This window comes from Nycticebus coucang, chromosome X, assembly GCF_027406575.1.
Source record: "Nycticebus coucang isolate mNycCou1 chromosome X, mNycCou1.pri, whole genome shotgun sequence".
NCBI lineage: Eukaryota > Metazoa > Chordata > Mammalia > Primates > Lorisidae > Nycticebus > Nycticebus coucang.
This window is the reverse complement of record NC_069804.1, coordinates 64,629,043-64,646,144: the sequence shown is the minus strand read 5'-3', so window position 1 is coordinate 64,646,144 and position 17,102 is coordinate 64,629,043.

Sequence of the window (17,102 nt, the reverse complement as noted above, 5' to 3'; positions counted from 1 at the left end):
CCCACTCACAAAAATTGACTCAAGATGGATAAAGGACTTAAATTTAAGGCATGAAACAATAAAAATCCTCCAAGAAAGCATAGGAAAAACACTGGAAGATATTGGCCTGGGGGAAGACTTCATGAAGAACACTGCCATGGCAATTGCAACAACAACAAAAGTAAACAAATGGGACTTCATTAAACTGAAAACCTTCTGTACAGCTAAGGAGACAATAACCAAAGCAAAGAAACAACCCACACAATGGGAAAGGATATTTGCATGTTTTCAATCAGACAAAAGCTTGATAACCAGGATCTATAGAGAACTCAAATTAATCCACATGAAAAAAGCCAACAATCCCGTATATCAATGGGCAAGAGACAGGATTAGAACTTTCTCTAAAGACGACAGACTAATGGCTAACAAACACATGAAAAAATGTTCATCATCTCTATATATTAGAGAAATGCAAATCAAAACATCCCTGAGATATCATCTAACCCCAGTGAGAATGACCCACATCCCAAAATCTCAAAACTGCAGATGCTGGCGTGGATGTGGAGAGAAGGGAACACCTTTACACTGCTGGTGGGACTGCAAACTAGTACAACCTTTCTGGAAGGAAGTATGGAGAAACCTCAAAGCACTCAACCTAGACCTCCCATTCGATCCTGCAATCCCATTACTGGGCATCTACCCAGAAGGAAAAAAATCCTTTTGTCATAAGGACACTTGTACTAGACTGTTTATTGCAGCTCAATTTACAATCGCCAAAATGTGGAAAGAGCCTAAATGCCCACCAACCCAGGAATGGATTAACAAGCTGTGGTATATGTATACCATGGAATACTATTCAGCCATTAAAAAAATGGAGACTTTACATCCTTCGTATTAACCTGGATTGATGTGGAAGACATTATTCTTAGTAAAGCATCACAAGAATGGAGAAGCATGAATCCTATGTACTCAATCTTGATATGAGGACAATTAATGACAATTAAGGTTATGGGGGGGAAGCAGAAAGAGGGATGGAGGGAGGGGGGTGGGGCCTTATCTATATTCTCCATGAATGTGAATGGCTTAAACTGTCCTCTAAAGAGTCATAGGTTAGCTGATGGATACAAAAACTCAGGCCTGATATTTGCTGCATACAAGTATCACATCTTACCTTAAAAGACAAATATAGATTCAGCGTGAAAAGATGGTCATCCATATTTCATGCAAATGGTAAACAGAAAAAACAGGTGTGGCAAATTTATTTGCAGATACAATAGGCTTTAAATCAACAAAAGAATGGAAGAATAAGAATGTTCACTTCATATTTGTCAAGGGTAACACTCAATATGATGAGATTTCAATTATTAATATCTATAAACCCAACCAAAAATGCGCCTCAATTTATAAAAGAAACTCTAACAGACATGAGCCACTTGATTTCCTCCAGCTCCATAATAGTCATAGATTTCAACACTCCTTTGGCAGTGTTGGATACATCCTCCAATAAGAAGTTGAGCAAAGAAATTTTAGATTTAAACCTAACCATCCAATATTTGATTTAGCAGACATCTACAGAACATTTCATCCCAACAAAACTGAATACACATACTTCTTATCAGCCCACGGAACATACTCCAAAATCGACCACAACTTAGGTCACAAGTCTAACCACAGTAAATTTAAATGAATAGAAATTATTCCTTGCATCTTCTCGGACTACAATAAAATAAAAGTTGAGCTGTGTAACAACAGGAATCTGCATACTCATGCAAAAACATGGAAGTTAAACAACCTTATGCTGAATGATAGCTGGGTCAGAGATGAGATTAAAAAGTAAATTGCTTAATTTTTTGAACAATACAACAATGAAGACACGAATTATCTGAAACTCTGGGATACGGCAAAGGCAGTCCTAAGAGGGAAATTGATAGCACTTCAAGCCTTCCTCAAGATAACGGAAAGAGATGAAGTTAACAACTTAATGGGAAATCTCAAGCACCTGGTAAAGGAAAAATTTTCCAACCCAAAAACCAGTAGAAGAAAAGAAATAACCAAAATTAGAGCAGAATTAAATGAAATTAGAAACAAAAGAATTATACAACAGATCAATAAATCAAAAATTGGGCGTACAAAAAGGTTAATAAAATAGATAAACCTTTGGCCAAAATAATCAGGAAAAAAAGAGTAAAATCTCTAATTTCATCAATCAGAAACGACAAAGACGAAATAACAAAAGACTCCTCAGAAATTCAAAAAATTCTTAATGAATATTAGAAGAAAGTTTATTCTCAGAAGGAAGAAAATCTTAAGGAAATTGACCATTACTTGGAAGCACGTCACCTTCCAAGACTTAGCTAACATTAAGTGGAAATGTTGAACGGGCCCATATGAAATTCTGAAATAGCTTCAAGCATACAAAACTTCTCTGAAAAGGAAATCCCGGGACCACATGATTTCACGTCAGAATTCTACCAAACCTTTAAAGAGGAATTAGTACCTGTATTACTCAACCAGTTCCAAAATGTAGAAAAAGATGGAAGACTACCCAACACGTTCTATGAAGCAAATATCACCGTGATCCCCAAACCAGAAAAGACCCAACAAGAACAGAAAATTATAGACCAATATAACTAATGAATATAGATGCAAAAATATTCAACAAAATACTAACAAACAGAATCCAGCAATACACCAAATTATACATCATGACCAGGTCGGTTTTATCCCAGAGTCTTAAGTGTGGTTCAGTATCCGTAAATCTATAAGTATAATTCAGCACATAAACAAATTAAAAACAAAGACCATATGATTCTCTCAATTGATGCAGAAAAAGCTTTTAATAATATCCAGCATCGCTTCATGGTCAGAACACTTAAGAAAATTGGTATGGAAGGGACATTTCTTTTTGTTTATTTATTTTTATTCAATCATAGCTGTGTACATTAGTATGGTCATGGGGCACCATACACTTGGTTCATAGATCGTTTGACACCTTTTCATCACACTAGTTCACATAGCTTTCATAGCATTTTCTTAGTTATTTTGCTAAGACCTTTACATTCCACATTTACCAGGATTCACATATAACCTTGTAAAATGCACCGCAGGTGTAATCCCATTAATCCCCCTCCCTCCACCTAATCCCTCCCTCACCTCCCTTTCCCCCTTTCCAGTGTGTGGATTATTGGTGTGGACTACCAGCTGGAGACTCTCAGCGAATTGGCAGATTGCCATATATGAGGGGTAATTTAAAACCATATACTCATTTGTAGAGATTCTTCCTTGCTTGACCATGCTGGCTAGCAGGTCCCCCCGTTACAGAGGACAGCAGCTTGCAAATGTTGACAAAACCCAATTGATGAATATTTATTCCTGAACTGAGGGAGACATCCAAAAGAAGAACCACTCAAAACCACGGGGAGCTGGGCAACCTGATGGAAATATGAATGGCAGGGATTCCGCCTGGGAAATAGACATTTTGAACTACCGAAAAGGACGGGCACCTTCCCCCAGACCAGGAGTGATTGAATAGACCGGAGCATGCCTGGCGGGGAATGTTGGAGAAGGTTGGGGGTTCAGGCTCAGCGACAAAATGGCGGGTCCCAATGCAAAAGGGAAACTGTGAACCACAAAATTCAGAATAAGTTACCCGAGCGCTCCAGGCACTGGAACTGGCTACAGCTGCAGTACCAGCCAGCAACTGCGCGAATCCAGCAGCACCCTACCCCACAGCCGATTGTAGTCACCAGTTTGCAGGAGAAACTGGGAGTAGAGTGGAAAGATTTGAGAAGCGTGGAGTTCTGCACTGAGTGGGAAGGTCGGTCGTGTGTGCTGTCTGGAACAGAAAAGCCGAGGTTACACAGGGCTTAGGTGACAAACTTTTACAGAAACTCCAAAATGCTGATCGGCCATGGAAGATGGTTACCATGCTAAAGTATAAACTGTGAGTCAGGTATAAGCCTGGAAACCACTCAAGTGACACCAGGTGTCCAGAAAGTATATTGCAGTATGAATATATTCCTATGAAAGTTGATCCCTACATCATACATGTAGATGTATATTTCTACAAGCAAGAATAATATTTTTGTGGTCGGAGCCTTCTTTTTTTTTTTCTTTCTCTTTTTTCCTTTTTTCATTGTTCCGTTTTTCGTCACCATTTTCTTGGATAAGCTTTTGTTAATTTTTCATTATTACTTTTTATATAGATATAATTTTTATTTCTATTCCTTCTATTTTTTTTTTTTTTTGCCTCAGCCTCCCAAGTAGCTGGGACTATAGGTGCAGACTACACCCAACTAGTTTTTCTATTTTTAATTATTTTACTTATTTACTTTCTTAGTGTTGTGGATTCATTGAGGGTACAATAAGCCAGGTTACACTGATTGCAATTGTTAGGTAAAGTGCCCTTTGCAATCATGTCTTGCCCAAATAAAGTGTGACACACACCAAGGCCCCACCCCCCGCCTGCCGTCCCTCTTTCTGCTTTGCCTCTCCCCCATAACCTTAATTGTCATTAATTGTCCTCATATCAAAATTGAGTACATAGGATTCATGCTTCTCCATTCTTGTGATGCTTTACTAATAATAATGTCTTCTACTTCCATCCAGGTTAATACGAAGGATGTAAAGTCTCCATTTTTTTTAATAGCTGAATAGTATTCCATGGTATACATATACCACAGCTTGTTATTTATTTATTTATTTATTATTATTATATTGTTATTGTTGGGGATTCATTGAGGGTACAATAAGCCGGGTTACACTGATTGCAATTGTTAGGTAAAGTCCCCCTTGCAATCATGTCTTGCCCACATAAATTGTGACACACACCAAGGCCCAACCCCCCTCCCTCCATCCCTCTTTCTGCTTCACCCCCATAACCTTAATTGTCATTAATTGTCCTCATATCAAAAATGAGTACATAGGATTCATGCTTCTCCATTCCTGTGATGCTTTACTAAGAACAATGTCTTCCACTTCCATCCAGGTTAATACGAAGGATGTGAAGTCTCCATTTTTTTAATGGCTGAATAGTATTCCATGGTATACATATACCACAGTTTGTTAATCCATTCCTGGGTTGGTGGGCATTTAGGCTCTTTCCACATTTTGGCGATTGTAAATTGAGCTGCAATAAACAGTCTAGTACAAGTGTCCTTATGATAAAAGGATTTCTTTCCTTCTGGGTAGATGCCCAGTAATGGGATTGCAGGATCAAATGGGAGGTCTAGCTTGAGTGCTTTGAGGTTTCTCCATACTTCCTTCCAGAAAGGTTGTACTAGTTTGCAGCCCCACCAGCAGTGTAAAAGTATTCCCTCTTCTCCACATCCATGCCAGCATCTGCAGTTTCGAGAGTTTGTGATGTGGGCCATTCTCACTGGGGTTAGATGATATCTCAGGGATGTTTTGATTTGCATTTCTCTAATATATAGAGATGATGAACATTTTTTCATGTGTTTGTTAGCCATTCGTCTGTCCTCTTTAGAGAAGGTTCTATTCATGTCTCTTTCCTATTGATATAAGGGATTGTTGGCTTTTTCAATGTGGATTAATTTGAGTTCTCTATAGATCCTAGTTATCAAGCTTTTGTGTGATTGAAAATATGCAAATATCCTTTCCCATTGTGTAGGTTGTCTCTTTGCTTTGGTTATTGTCTCCTTAGCTATACAGAAGCTTTTCAGTTTAATGAAGTCCCATTTGTTGATTTTTGTTGTTGTTGCAATTGCCATGGCAGTCTTCTTCATGAAGTCTTTACCCAGGCCAATATCTTCCAGTGTTTTTCCCATGCTAAGTTTGAGGGGTTTTATTGTTTCATGTCTTAAGTTTAAGTCCTTTATCCATCTTGAATCAATTTTTGTGAGTGGGGAAAGGTGTGGGTCCAGTTTCAGTCTTTTACATGTAGACATCCAGTTCTCCCAACACCATTTATTGAATAGGGAATCTTTCCCCCAAGGTATGTTCTTGTTTGGTTTATCAAAGATTAGGTGGTGGTAAGATGTTAGTTTCATTTCTTGGTTTTCAATTTGATTCCAAGTGTCTATGGCTCTGTTTTTGTGCCAGTACCATGCTGTCTTGAGCACTATGGCTTTGTAGTACAGACTAAAATCTGGTATGCTGATGCCCCCAGCTTTATTATTGTTACAGAGAACTGCCTTAGCTATACGGGGTTTTTTCTGGTTCCATACAAAACGCAGAATGATTTTCTCCAAATCTTGAAAGTACGATGTTGGTATTTTGATAGGAATGGCATTGAATAGGTAGATTGCTTTGGGAAGTATAGACATTTTAACAATGTTGATTCTTCCCATCCATGAGCATGGTATGTTCTTCCATTTGTTAATATCCTCTGCTATTTCCTTTCTGAGGATTTCATAATTTTCTTTATAGAGGTCCTTCACCTCCTTCGTTAGGTATACTCCTAGGTATTTCATTTTCTTTGAAACTGTGGTGAAGGGAGTTGTGTCCTTAATTAGCTTCTCATCTTGACTGTTATTGGTGTACACAAAGGCTACTGACTTGTGGACATTGATTTTATATCCTGAAACATTACTGTATTTTTTCGACTTCTAGGAGTCTTGTGGTTAAGTCTTTGTGGTTCTCTAAGTATAAGATCATGTCGTCACCAAAGAGGGAGTGTTTGACCTCCTCTGCTCCCATTTGGGTTCCCTTTATTTCCTTGTCTTGCATAATTGTATTGGCTAGAACTTTCAGCACTACGTTGAATAGTAAAGGTGACAGAGGACAACCTTGTCTGGTTCCAGTTCTAAGAGGAAAAGCTTTGAGTTTCACTCCATTCAGTAAAATATTGGCTGTGGGTTTGTCATAGATAGCTTCAGTCAGTTTTAGAAATGTGCCACCTATGCCTATACTCCTCACTGTTCTAATTAGAAAAGGATGCTGGATTTTATCAAATGCTTTTTCTGCATCTATTGAGAGGATCATGTGATCTTTATTTTTACCTCTGTTAATATGGTGGATAACGTTTATAGACTTGCGCATGGTAAACCAGCCTTGCTTCCCTGGGATGAAGCCTACTTAATAATGATGAATGACTTTTTTTATGATAAGCTGTAATCTATTGGCTAGGATTTTGTTGAGAATTTTTGCGTCTATATTCATGAGTGAGATTGGTCTGAATTTCTTTTTTTTGTTTGGGTCTTTTCCTAGTTTTGGTATCAGGGTGATGTTTGCTTCATAGAATGTGTTGGGGAAGATTCCTTCTTCCTCAATTTTTTGCAATAATTTCTGTAGTACAGGAATAAGCTCTTCCTTGAAGGTTTGATAGAATTCTGGAGTGAAGCCATCTAGACCAGGGCACTTTTTGGTTGGAAGATATTTTATTGTTTCTTTGATCTCAGTGCTTGAAATTGGTCTGTTCAGGAGGTCTATTTCTTCCTGGCTGAGTCTAGGGAGAGGGTGTGATTCCAAATATTGATCCATTTCTTTCACATTGTCAAATTTCTGGGCATAGAGTTTCTGGTAGTATTCAGAGATGATCTCTTGTATCTCTGTGGGATCAGTTGTTATTTCCCCTTTATCGTTTCTGATTGAGGTTACTAGAGATCTTACTTTTCTATTCCTTGTTAGTCTGCCCAGTGTTTTATCTATTTTATTTATTTTTTGAAAAAACCAACTCCTTGTTTCATTAATTTTCTGAATGATTCTTTTGTTTTCAATTTCATTGATCTCTGATTTGATTTTGGATATTTCTTTTCTTCTACTGAGTTTAGGCTTAGATTGTTCTTCTTTTTCCAATTCCATAAGATCTCTTGTGAGATTGTTGATGTCTTCTCTTTCTGTTTTTCGAATGTAGGCATCTAAAGCGATGAATTTTCCTCTCAAAACTGCTTTTGCAGTATCCCACAGGTTTTGGTAGCTTCTGTCTTCATTGTTGTTATGCTCGAGGAAGTTAATGATTTCTTGTTTTATTTCTTCCTGCACCCATCTGTTATTCAACAGAAGATTGCTTAATTTCCATGCCTTTGGGTGGGGTCGAGCATTTTTGTTAGAGTTGATTTCCACTTTTAGTGCCTTATAGTGTGAGAAGATACAAGGTAAAATTTCAATTCTTTTGATTCTGTTGATATTTGTTTTGTGTCCTAGGATATGATCAATTTTGGAGAATGTTCCATGTGGTGATGAGAAGAATGTGTATTCTTCATCTTTGGGATGGAGTGTTCTATATGCGTCTATCAAGCACAGTTGTTCTAGGGTCTCATTTAAATCTTTTATATCCTTGTTTACTTTCTGTTTAGAGGATCTGTCCAGCTCTGTAAGTGGAGTGTTAAGGTCCCCTGTTATTATGGTATTATCAGATATCATATTGCTCAGACTGAGTAAGGTCTGTTTCAAGAATCTGGGAGCATGTAAATTGGGTGCATAGATATTTAGAATTGAAATGTCTTCTTGTTGTATTTTTCCCTTGACTAATATAAAGTGACCATCTTTGTCTTTTTGACTTTAGTTGCTTTAAATCCACATGTATCTGAAAATAAGATTGCAACTCCTCTTTTCTTCTGAATTCCATTTGCCTGAAAAATTTTCTTCCAACTTTTGACTCGCAGCTTTCATTTGTCTTTTTAAGCCAGGTTTGTTTCTTGCAGACAGCAGATGGATGGCTTGTGTTTTTTAATCCAGTCAACCAATCTATGTCTCTTCAGTGGGGAATTCAAGCCATTAACATTTATTGAGATAATTGATAAGTGTGGTAGTATTCTATTCGTCTTATTTTGTGAGAGTCCATGGCTTAGTTTTATCTATTGCATCAGTGTGGAGGTTAGGTTCTGTCCTTTCATTTCTGAGTCTTACTTTGCTGCTGATCCATTGTGGTGGTCAGTGTGCAGAACAGGTTGAAGTATTTCCTGTAGAGCTGGTCTTGTTGTGGCGAATTTCCTCAATGTTTGTATATCCGTAAATGATTTGATTTCTCCGTCAATTTTTAAACTTAGCTTAGCAGGGTACAGAATTCTGGGCTGGAAATTGTTCTGTTTAAGTAGATTAAAGATAGATGACCATTGTCTCTTTGCTTGGAAAAGTTCATTAGAGAAGTCTGCGATCACTCTGATATATTTGGCTCCGTAGGTCAACTGGCGTTTACTCCTGGCAGCTTGCAGAATCTTTTCTTTTGTCTTGACTTTGGACAGGTTGATCACAATGTGTCTTGGAGAGGCTCGGTTAGATTTGAGGCAACCTGGGGTCCGATAGCCCTCTGAAAGCAGTGTGTGAGAATCTTTGGTGATATTTGGGAAATTTTCTTTTATAATATTCTCTAGTATGGCTTCCATTCCTCTGGGGCATTCTACTTCCCCTTCTGGAATTCCTATAACTGGTATGTTGGAACGCTTCATAAAGTCCCATAATTCTGACAGTGAACGTTCTGCTTTCTCTCTTCTTTTCTGCCTCTTTTACTATCTGAGTTATCTCAAAAACTTTGTCTTCTACCTCTGAAATTCTTTCTTCTGCCTGGTATAACCTTTTGCTGATACTTTCCATTGCATCTTTCAGTTCCCTGATTGACTGTTTCATTTCCTTCAGCTCTGCTATGTCCTTTTTATATTCTTCATATCGTTCATCTCTTATTTGATTCTGTCTTTCAATTTCCGTTTGGTTATTTTCCACTTTTTAGCAGTTTCCTTCATTGTTTCCATTATTTCTTTCATTGTTTTCAACATGTGTATTCTAAATTCCCTTTCTGTCATTCCTAACATCTCTGTATAGGTGGAATCCTCTGCAGTAGCTACCTCATGGTCCCTTGGCGGGGTTGTTCTGGTACTGGTTCTTCATGTTGCCTGGAGTTTTCTGCTGATTTTTCCTCATGAGTAATTTCTTTTATCTGTTTCCTTGCCCTAATTTTCCTTTCACTCTTCTTGCTCTTTATGTTCTCGTGCCACCTATCATCTCTTTGAGTCGGGGGTCCTCAGGGGGTCTTGTCTTCGGGGATATACCGGCCAACACACCAAAAATGTTGTTCCTAGATCCCGAAATCCTCCACAAAGACCACCAGGGAGCCTAGTCTGATGCAAAAGCAAATGGCCGTTTATTGCTAGTCTGAACTTGGGCTCCCAGGTACTCCACTACAACAGATCCAAGCTATTACAAGAAACTTTATTCTCAGAAATATGAAAATCTGAAGGAAATCGACCAATACTTGGAAGCACATCACCTTCCATAACTTAGCCAGAATCAAGTGGAAATTTTTAACAGTCCCATATGAAGTTCAGAAATAGGATCAATCATACAAAACCTTCCTAGAAAGAAAAGCCGAGGACCAGATGGTTTCACGACAGAATTCTACCAAACCTTTAAGGAGGAATTAGTACCTATATTACTCAACCTACTCCAGAATGTAGAAAAAGAAGGAAGACTACCCAACACGTTCTATAAAGCAAATATCACCCTTATCCCCAAACCAGGAAAAGATACTACAACAAAAGAAAATTATAGACAAATGTCACTAATGAATATGGATGCAAAAATATTCAAGAAGATCCTAACAAACAGAATCCAGCAACACATCAAACAAATTATACATTGTGACCAAATCGGTTTTATCCCAGGGTCTCAAGTCTGGTTCAATATCTGTAAATCTATAATTCAGCACATAAACAAATTAAAAAACAAAGACCATATGATTCTCTCAATCAATGCAGAAAAAGCTTTTGATACTATCCAGCAACCCTTTATGATCATAACACTTAAGAAAATCGGTATAGAAGGGACATTTCTTAAACTGATAGAGGCCATCTACAGCAAACCCACAGCCAATATAATATTGAATGGAGTTAAACTGAAATCATTTCCACTCAGATCTGGAACCAGACAAGGATGCCCATTGCCTCCATTGTTCTTTAACATTATAATGGATGTTTTAGCCACCGCAATTAGGGAAGAAAAGGTGATCAAGGGTATCCTTATAGTGTCAGAAGTGTCACTGTTCTTGGGTCACTGTCGCCCTTTGCAAATGATATGATTATATATCTGGACAACACCAGAGATTCTACTACAAAACTCTTAGACGTGATCAGGGAATTCCACAATATCTCAGGTTACAAAATCAACATTCATAAATCGGTAGTCTTTATATATAGCAACAATTGTCAAGTTGAAAAAGGAGCTAAGGACTCTATTCCATTCACAGTAGTTACAAAGAAGATGAAATATTTGGGAGTTTATCTAACAAAAGACGTGAAAGATCTCTATGAAGATAACTATGAAACTCTAAGAAAGGAAATAGCTGAAAATGTTAAAAAATTGAAAAAAAAATACTATGCTCATGAATGGGAAGAATCAACATTGTTAAAATGTCCATACTGCCCAAGCAATATATAATCTTAACCCAATCGCTCTTAATGCTCCACTGTCATACTTTAAAGATCTTGTAAAAACAATACTTCGTTTTATGTGGAATCAGAAAAAGCTCTGAATAGCCAAGACATTACTCATAAATAAAAACAAAGCAGGAGGAATCACACTACCAGACCTCAGACTACACTACAAATCGATAGTGATCAAAACATTATGGTAGTGGCACAAAAACATAGAAGTAGATGTCTGGAACAGAATAGAGAACCAAGAGATGAATTCAGCTACTTACTGTTATTTAATCTTTGACAAGCTCATTAACAACATTCAGTGGGGAAAAGATTCCCTATTTAACAAATGGTGCTGGGTGAACTGGAGGGCAACCTACAGAAGACTGAAACTGAACCAACACCTTTCACCATTAACTAAGATAGACTCTCACTGGATTAAAGATTTAAACTTAAAACATGAAACTATGAAAATACTAAAAGAGAGTGCAGGGAAAACCCTTGAAGAAATCAGTCTGGACGAGTATTTTATGAGGAGGAACCCCCGGGCAATTGAAGCAGCTTCAAAAATACACTACTGGGGGTGGCGCCTGTGGCTCAGTCGGTAAGGCGCCAGCCCCATATACCAAGGGTGGTGGGTTCAAACTGGCCCTGGCTGAACAGCAACCAAAAAATAGCTGGGCGTTGTGGCGGGCACCTGTAGTCCCAGCTACTCGGGAGGTTGAGGCAAGAGCATCGCTTATGCCCAGGAGTTGGAGGTTGCTGTGAGCTGTGTGATGCCACGGCACTCTACCAAGGGCCATAAAGTGAGACTCTGTCTCTACAAAAAAAAAAAAAAAAAAAAATACACTACTGGGACCTGATCAAACTGAAAAGCTTCTGCACAGTCAACAATACAGTAAGTCAAGCATGCAAACAGCCTTCAGAATTGGAGAAGATATTTGCAGGTTATGTCTCCAACAAAGGTTTAATAACCAGAATCTACAGACAACTCAAACGTATAAGCAGGAAAAGGACAAGTGATCCCATCGCAGGCTGGGCAAGGGATTTGAATAGAAAATTCTCTGAAGAAGACAGGCGTGCGGCCTACAGACATATGAAAAAATGCTCATCATCTTTAATCATCAGAGAAATGCAAATCAAAACTACTTTGAGATATCATATAACTCCAGTAAGATTAGCCTATATCACAAAATCCCAAGACCAGAGATGTTGGCATGGATGTGGAGAAAAGGGAACACGTGTACACTGCTTTTGGGAATGCAAATTAATATATTCCTTTTGCAAAGATATATGGAGAACACTTAGAGATCTAAAAATAAATCTGTGCCGCACCCCCGGCATCTAGCCGGGGTGAAGTGGCGCTGTCCGCATTATAAAATGCGTGAGTAGGTGGTATGTGCTCCCCAGAGCGAAACCCCCAGCCCCCCTGGTTTGCGACAGCAGCGCATAAGTTGCCTAGCATGCCTTTGTTTGAACGTAATGACTCACGAGGTGCGGCATAAAAGCCTAAAAAACCTTTGCTCTGAAACCTGTCTGTTCAGTTGGATGCCTGATTATTGTCTGATTGTCTTGAGAAACTAAGAATAAACACAGTGACTTACTGATCCACAATTAAACACAGCAAGTATAGCTGTGCTGAACTCAGTGGCTCCAAGAGAGCCTGCACAACAGCACGTCCCTACCATAAATGTCAGTGACTTGAGACAATGCAGGCACGGCAAACAAGATGTTCCAACATGACACCTCCTGCAGTAAAACTTTACTTAGAAAAACATCTTACTTCACTAATTTTCATATGTAACACAAATCAATAGAGTAGTTTAATGTTTAACAAACAATGAATCAAAATATAGTTACTAATTAGAGTAAAAATACATAGAATATATATAGAAGTAGTCAAACATTATACATAAAAGAGCATGTTCAGCTGTTTTTAAAAAAAGAGATCATAAGAAACTGAGACCAATTACAGAACTAAGAGAAGTTACAAGCCTTGACATTCCTAGATAAGGGGAAGCAACCAGGTGTTACTAATGAAACCACCTCCCTCCAAAGAGAAAAACCTTGAAAACATATAGTGCATGATAAACCACATATAGAGACACAAAGATAATTGGAGACACAAAAATAATTTACAAGCATAAGCAAAATAATGATTACATTGTTTTAACCCTGGAAAGAAAATGTATAAATACCAGACTTAAAAATCAATAAAGTGCAGCTGCTTTGTGTAGCAGTCTGTCAATTCATCCTGCGTCGACCTTTCAATCAACCTGTACCGTTCGCCCTGAGCACCCTCGGACTGAGGCCCATCGACTGGCGGTCCGCGACAAATCTGCCATTCAATCCTATAATTCCTCTACTAGGCATATACCCAGAAGACCAAAATTCACATCATATCAAAGATATTTGTACCAGAACGTTTATTGCAGCCCTATTCATAATTGGTAAATCATCAAAAATGCCCAAGTGCCCATATATCCACGAATGAGTTAATAAATTGTGGTATATGTATGCCATGGAATATTATGCAGCCTTAAAGAAAGGTGGAGACTTTACCTCATTCATGTTTACATGGATGGAGCTGGAACATGTTCTTGTCAGTAAAGTATCTCAAGTATGGAATAAAAAGTATCCATCGTACTCAGCCCTACTATGATACTAATTTATGGCTTTCCCTCGAAAGCTATAAACCAGTTATAACCTAAGAATGGGGGGAAGGGGGAAAGGGAGGCGAAGGAGGGGGGAGGTGGGCTGAGGGAGGGCGATTGCTGGTATTACACCTCCGGTGCATCTTACAAGTGTATATGTGAAAGTTAGTAAATGTGGAATGTAAATGTCTTAGCACAATAACTAAGAAAATGCCAGGAAGGCTATGTTAACCAGTGTGATGAAAATGTGTCAAATGGTTTATGAAACTAGTGTATGGTGCCGCATGATCACATTAATGTACACAGCTATGATTTAATTAAAATAAATAAATAAAAAAAGAAAGGGAGGGGTGGGAGGGTGGAGTGGTGCCAAGGGATGGTTTTTTGTGGGATTACACCTGCCGTGCATCTTACAGGGGTATATGTTAAACTTAGTATATGTAGAGTGTAAATTTCTTAACACAATAACGAAGAAAATGTCAGGAAGTCTATATTAAAAAAGATAAAAAGTAATAACATGCTGAAGAAACAGAAATGGCTACAAATTCAGCCAAATAAGCAATTTTGTAAATTACCATTTTAGTCATTTGAAAGTTTTGCTAAAGAAAATTATAAATACATTATTTACCCCCCCCAAAAAAAAGAAAGAAAAAAAGGGATTACAGGCCCTTCTTCTTCTCCCCGTCCCCTTCTCTACATACTGTTGCCATTTTTCTTTGACAAGACCTGGTATTCGTAAATCCTAGATTGCAGAAGGGGATTTAAAGAGATCTAATATAAATGCCCTGTGCTTTGTAAAGCTGTGCAAGGGGCAGGGTCTCTGGAAGTACATTTTGCCAGTGCTGTGGGGACTGGTTTCCAGAAATTACCCCAGACACATGTTTTTCCATAAAGCAAGCCTTACCTGCATATAAAATCAGCCCTGAAAGTAAAGAGTTATCCCCTGGTGTAAATTACCCAAGAACATCATTTACTCCTGTAGGTCCGATCTCTATCTTTCTGTCTAGTTTGAGAAAGTCCAAGAGACGGGGACCTGGTCTCTTTGTGTGCTCGGTCGTGTAGCACGCAGCGTGCAGCGGGCAGCGGGGCACCACTGGTGGTGTGCTCTACTCAATTCATCACCCCTGCTCCAAGGGCCAGGCATCAGCGGCTAAGGGGCCTCATGACCCGCAGGATTTTCCCTGCACTGGAACTGGAGTCATGTAAAGACATTCTGGACTAGGGGAGAGAAAAGTTTAATAATATCATGACTTCAAGACAGGTACTTATTTGGGATTTCAGTGTTTCTGAAATCAGGTTGTACCTTATAAATTTGACATATATAAGGAAATAATGTATAGGTATTACTAAAACCAGACACTTTTGAGAGTGAAGGGAGGTGCTGCTAATAACAAAACTGGAATGACAGGTATAGACTAGTGTTGTCCCAGGAAAACTTGGACACATGATCAGTGTACTCATAATTTTATGTGCACATTTAATCACCTCTTCAAAGGCCCTGTCTCCATTACAGTCACATGAGGAGTTAGAGCTTCAACATATGAACTTGGGGGTGGGGGATGCAATTCAGTCCATAGGAAGTGCCACAAAGGGAGAAAAAAAAATACAGAATTAGTAAGGTTAAGTCAGAGGTTTTATGTTTTGTTCTGTGACAAAATATCCATCTCCTGCATCCATGACAAGCACATAAATAACAATAAATAATTGTTGAATTGAATTAAAACAGAAAAAAAAAAGATTTGACTTGTGTCATTTCAACATGCTCCAAAGGTGTGGTCCCACATTTTCCCCTCCTTCGTCCTGGGCTATAGTTGTGATTCAACTTTCATATGAAAGTGTGAGTGATTATAAATTGGTTTCATAATAGTACTGAGTACATTGGATATATTTGTACCATTCCTAAGATACTTTACTTAGAATAATATTTTCCACTCCCTCCATGTAAACATAAAAGAGGTAAAGTCTCCATTTTTCTTAAGGCTGCATAGTATTCCATGGTATATATATCACAATTTGTTAATCCATTCATGGGTCGATGGGCACTTGGGCTTTTTACATTACTTGGAAATTATGAATTGAACTGCAATGAACAATCTGGTGCGCATATATATATATATATAGCCAAGTGAGTTTTGGTCTTTTGGATAAACACCTAGTAGAGAAACTGCAGGATCAAACAGCAGGTCTACATTTAGATTCCTGAGATTTCTGCAAACTACTTTGTAAAAGAAACATATTAGCTTACATTCCTACCATCAGTGCAAAAGTTTTGCCTTATCTCCACATCAAAGTCAACATCTGTAGTTTTGGTATTTTGTGATGTGGGCTACTCTTACTGGAGTTAAATGATATCTCAAAGTGGTTTTGGCTTGCATTTCTCTGATGGTTAAAGATGATGAGCATATTTTCCCATGTCTGTAGGCCATGCACCTGTCTTCTTCAGAGAAGCTTCTGTTCATATCTTTTGTCCACTATGAAATGGGATCACTTGTTCTTTTCTTATTAATTAGTTTGACTTCTCTGGATTCTGGTTATCAGATCTTTGCCAGAAATATAATCTGCAAAAATCCTCTCCCATTCTGAGGGCTGTCTACTTGCTTTATTTACTGTGTTCGGGGCAGTGCAGAAGCTTTTTAGTTTGATCAGATCCCAGTAATGTATTTTTGATATTGCTTCAATTGCCCAGGTGTCCTCCTCATAAAGTGTTCTCCCAGGCCAATTTTTTCAAGTGCTTCCTCTGAAATTTCCCCAAAGATTTTTAGTTTCATGGCTTAAGGTTAAGTCCTTTAGCCAGTGAAAGTTCATTTTTGTTAGAGGAGAAAGGTGTGGATCCAGTTTCAGTCTTCTACAAGTCACCCGCCAATTCGCACAGCACCATTTGTTAAATAAGGAATCTTCCCCCAATTTATATTTTTGATAGGTTTATCAAAGATCAAATGATGATAACTTTCTGGGTTCTCAATTCTGTTCCATACATCTACCTCTCTAATTTTGTGTCAGTACCATGCTGTTTTGATCACTATAGATTTATATATAGTCTGGCAGCATTATTCTTTTTATTTCTGAGTAATGTCTTGGCTATTAGAGGTTTTCTTGATTCCGTATAAAATGAAGAAGTAATTTCTCCAGGTCTTTAAAGTATGACAGAGGTGCTTTATCA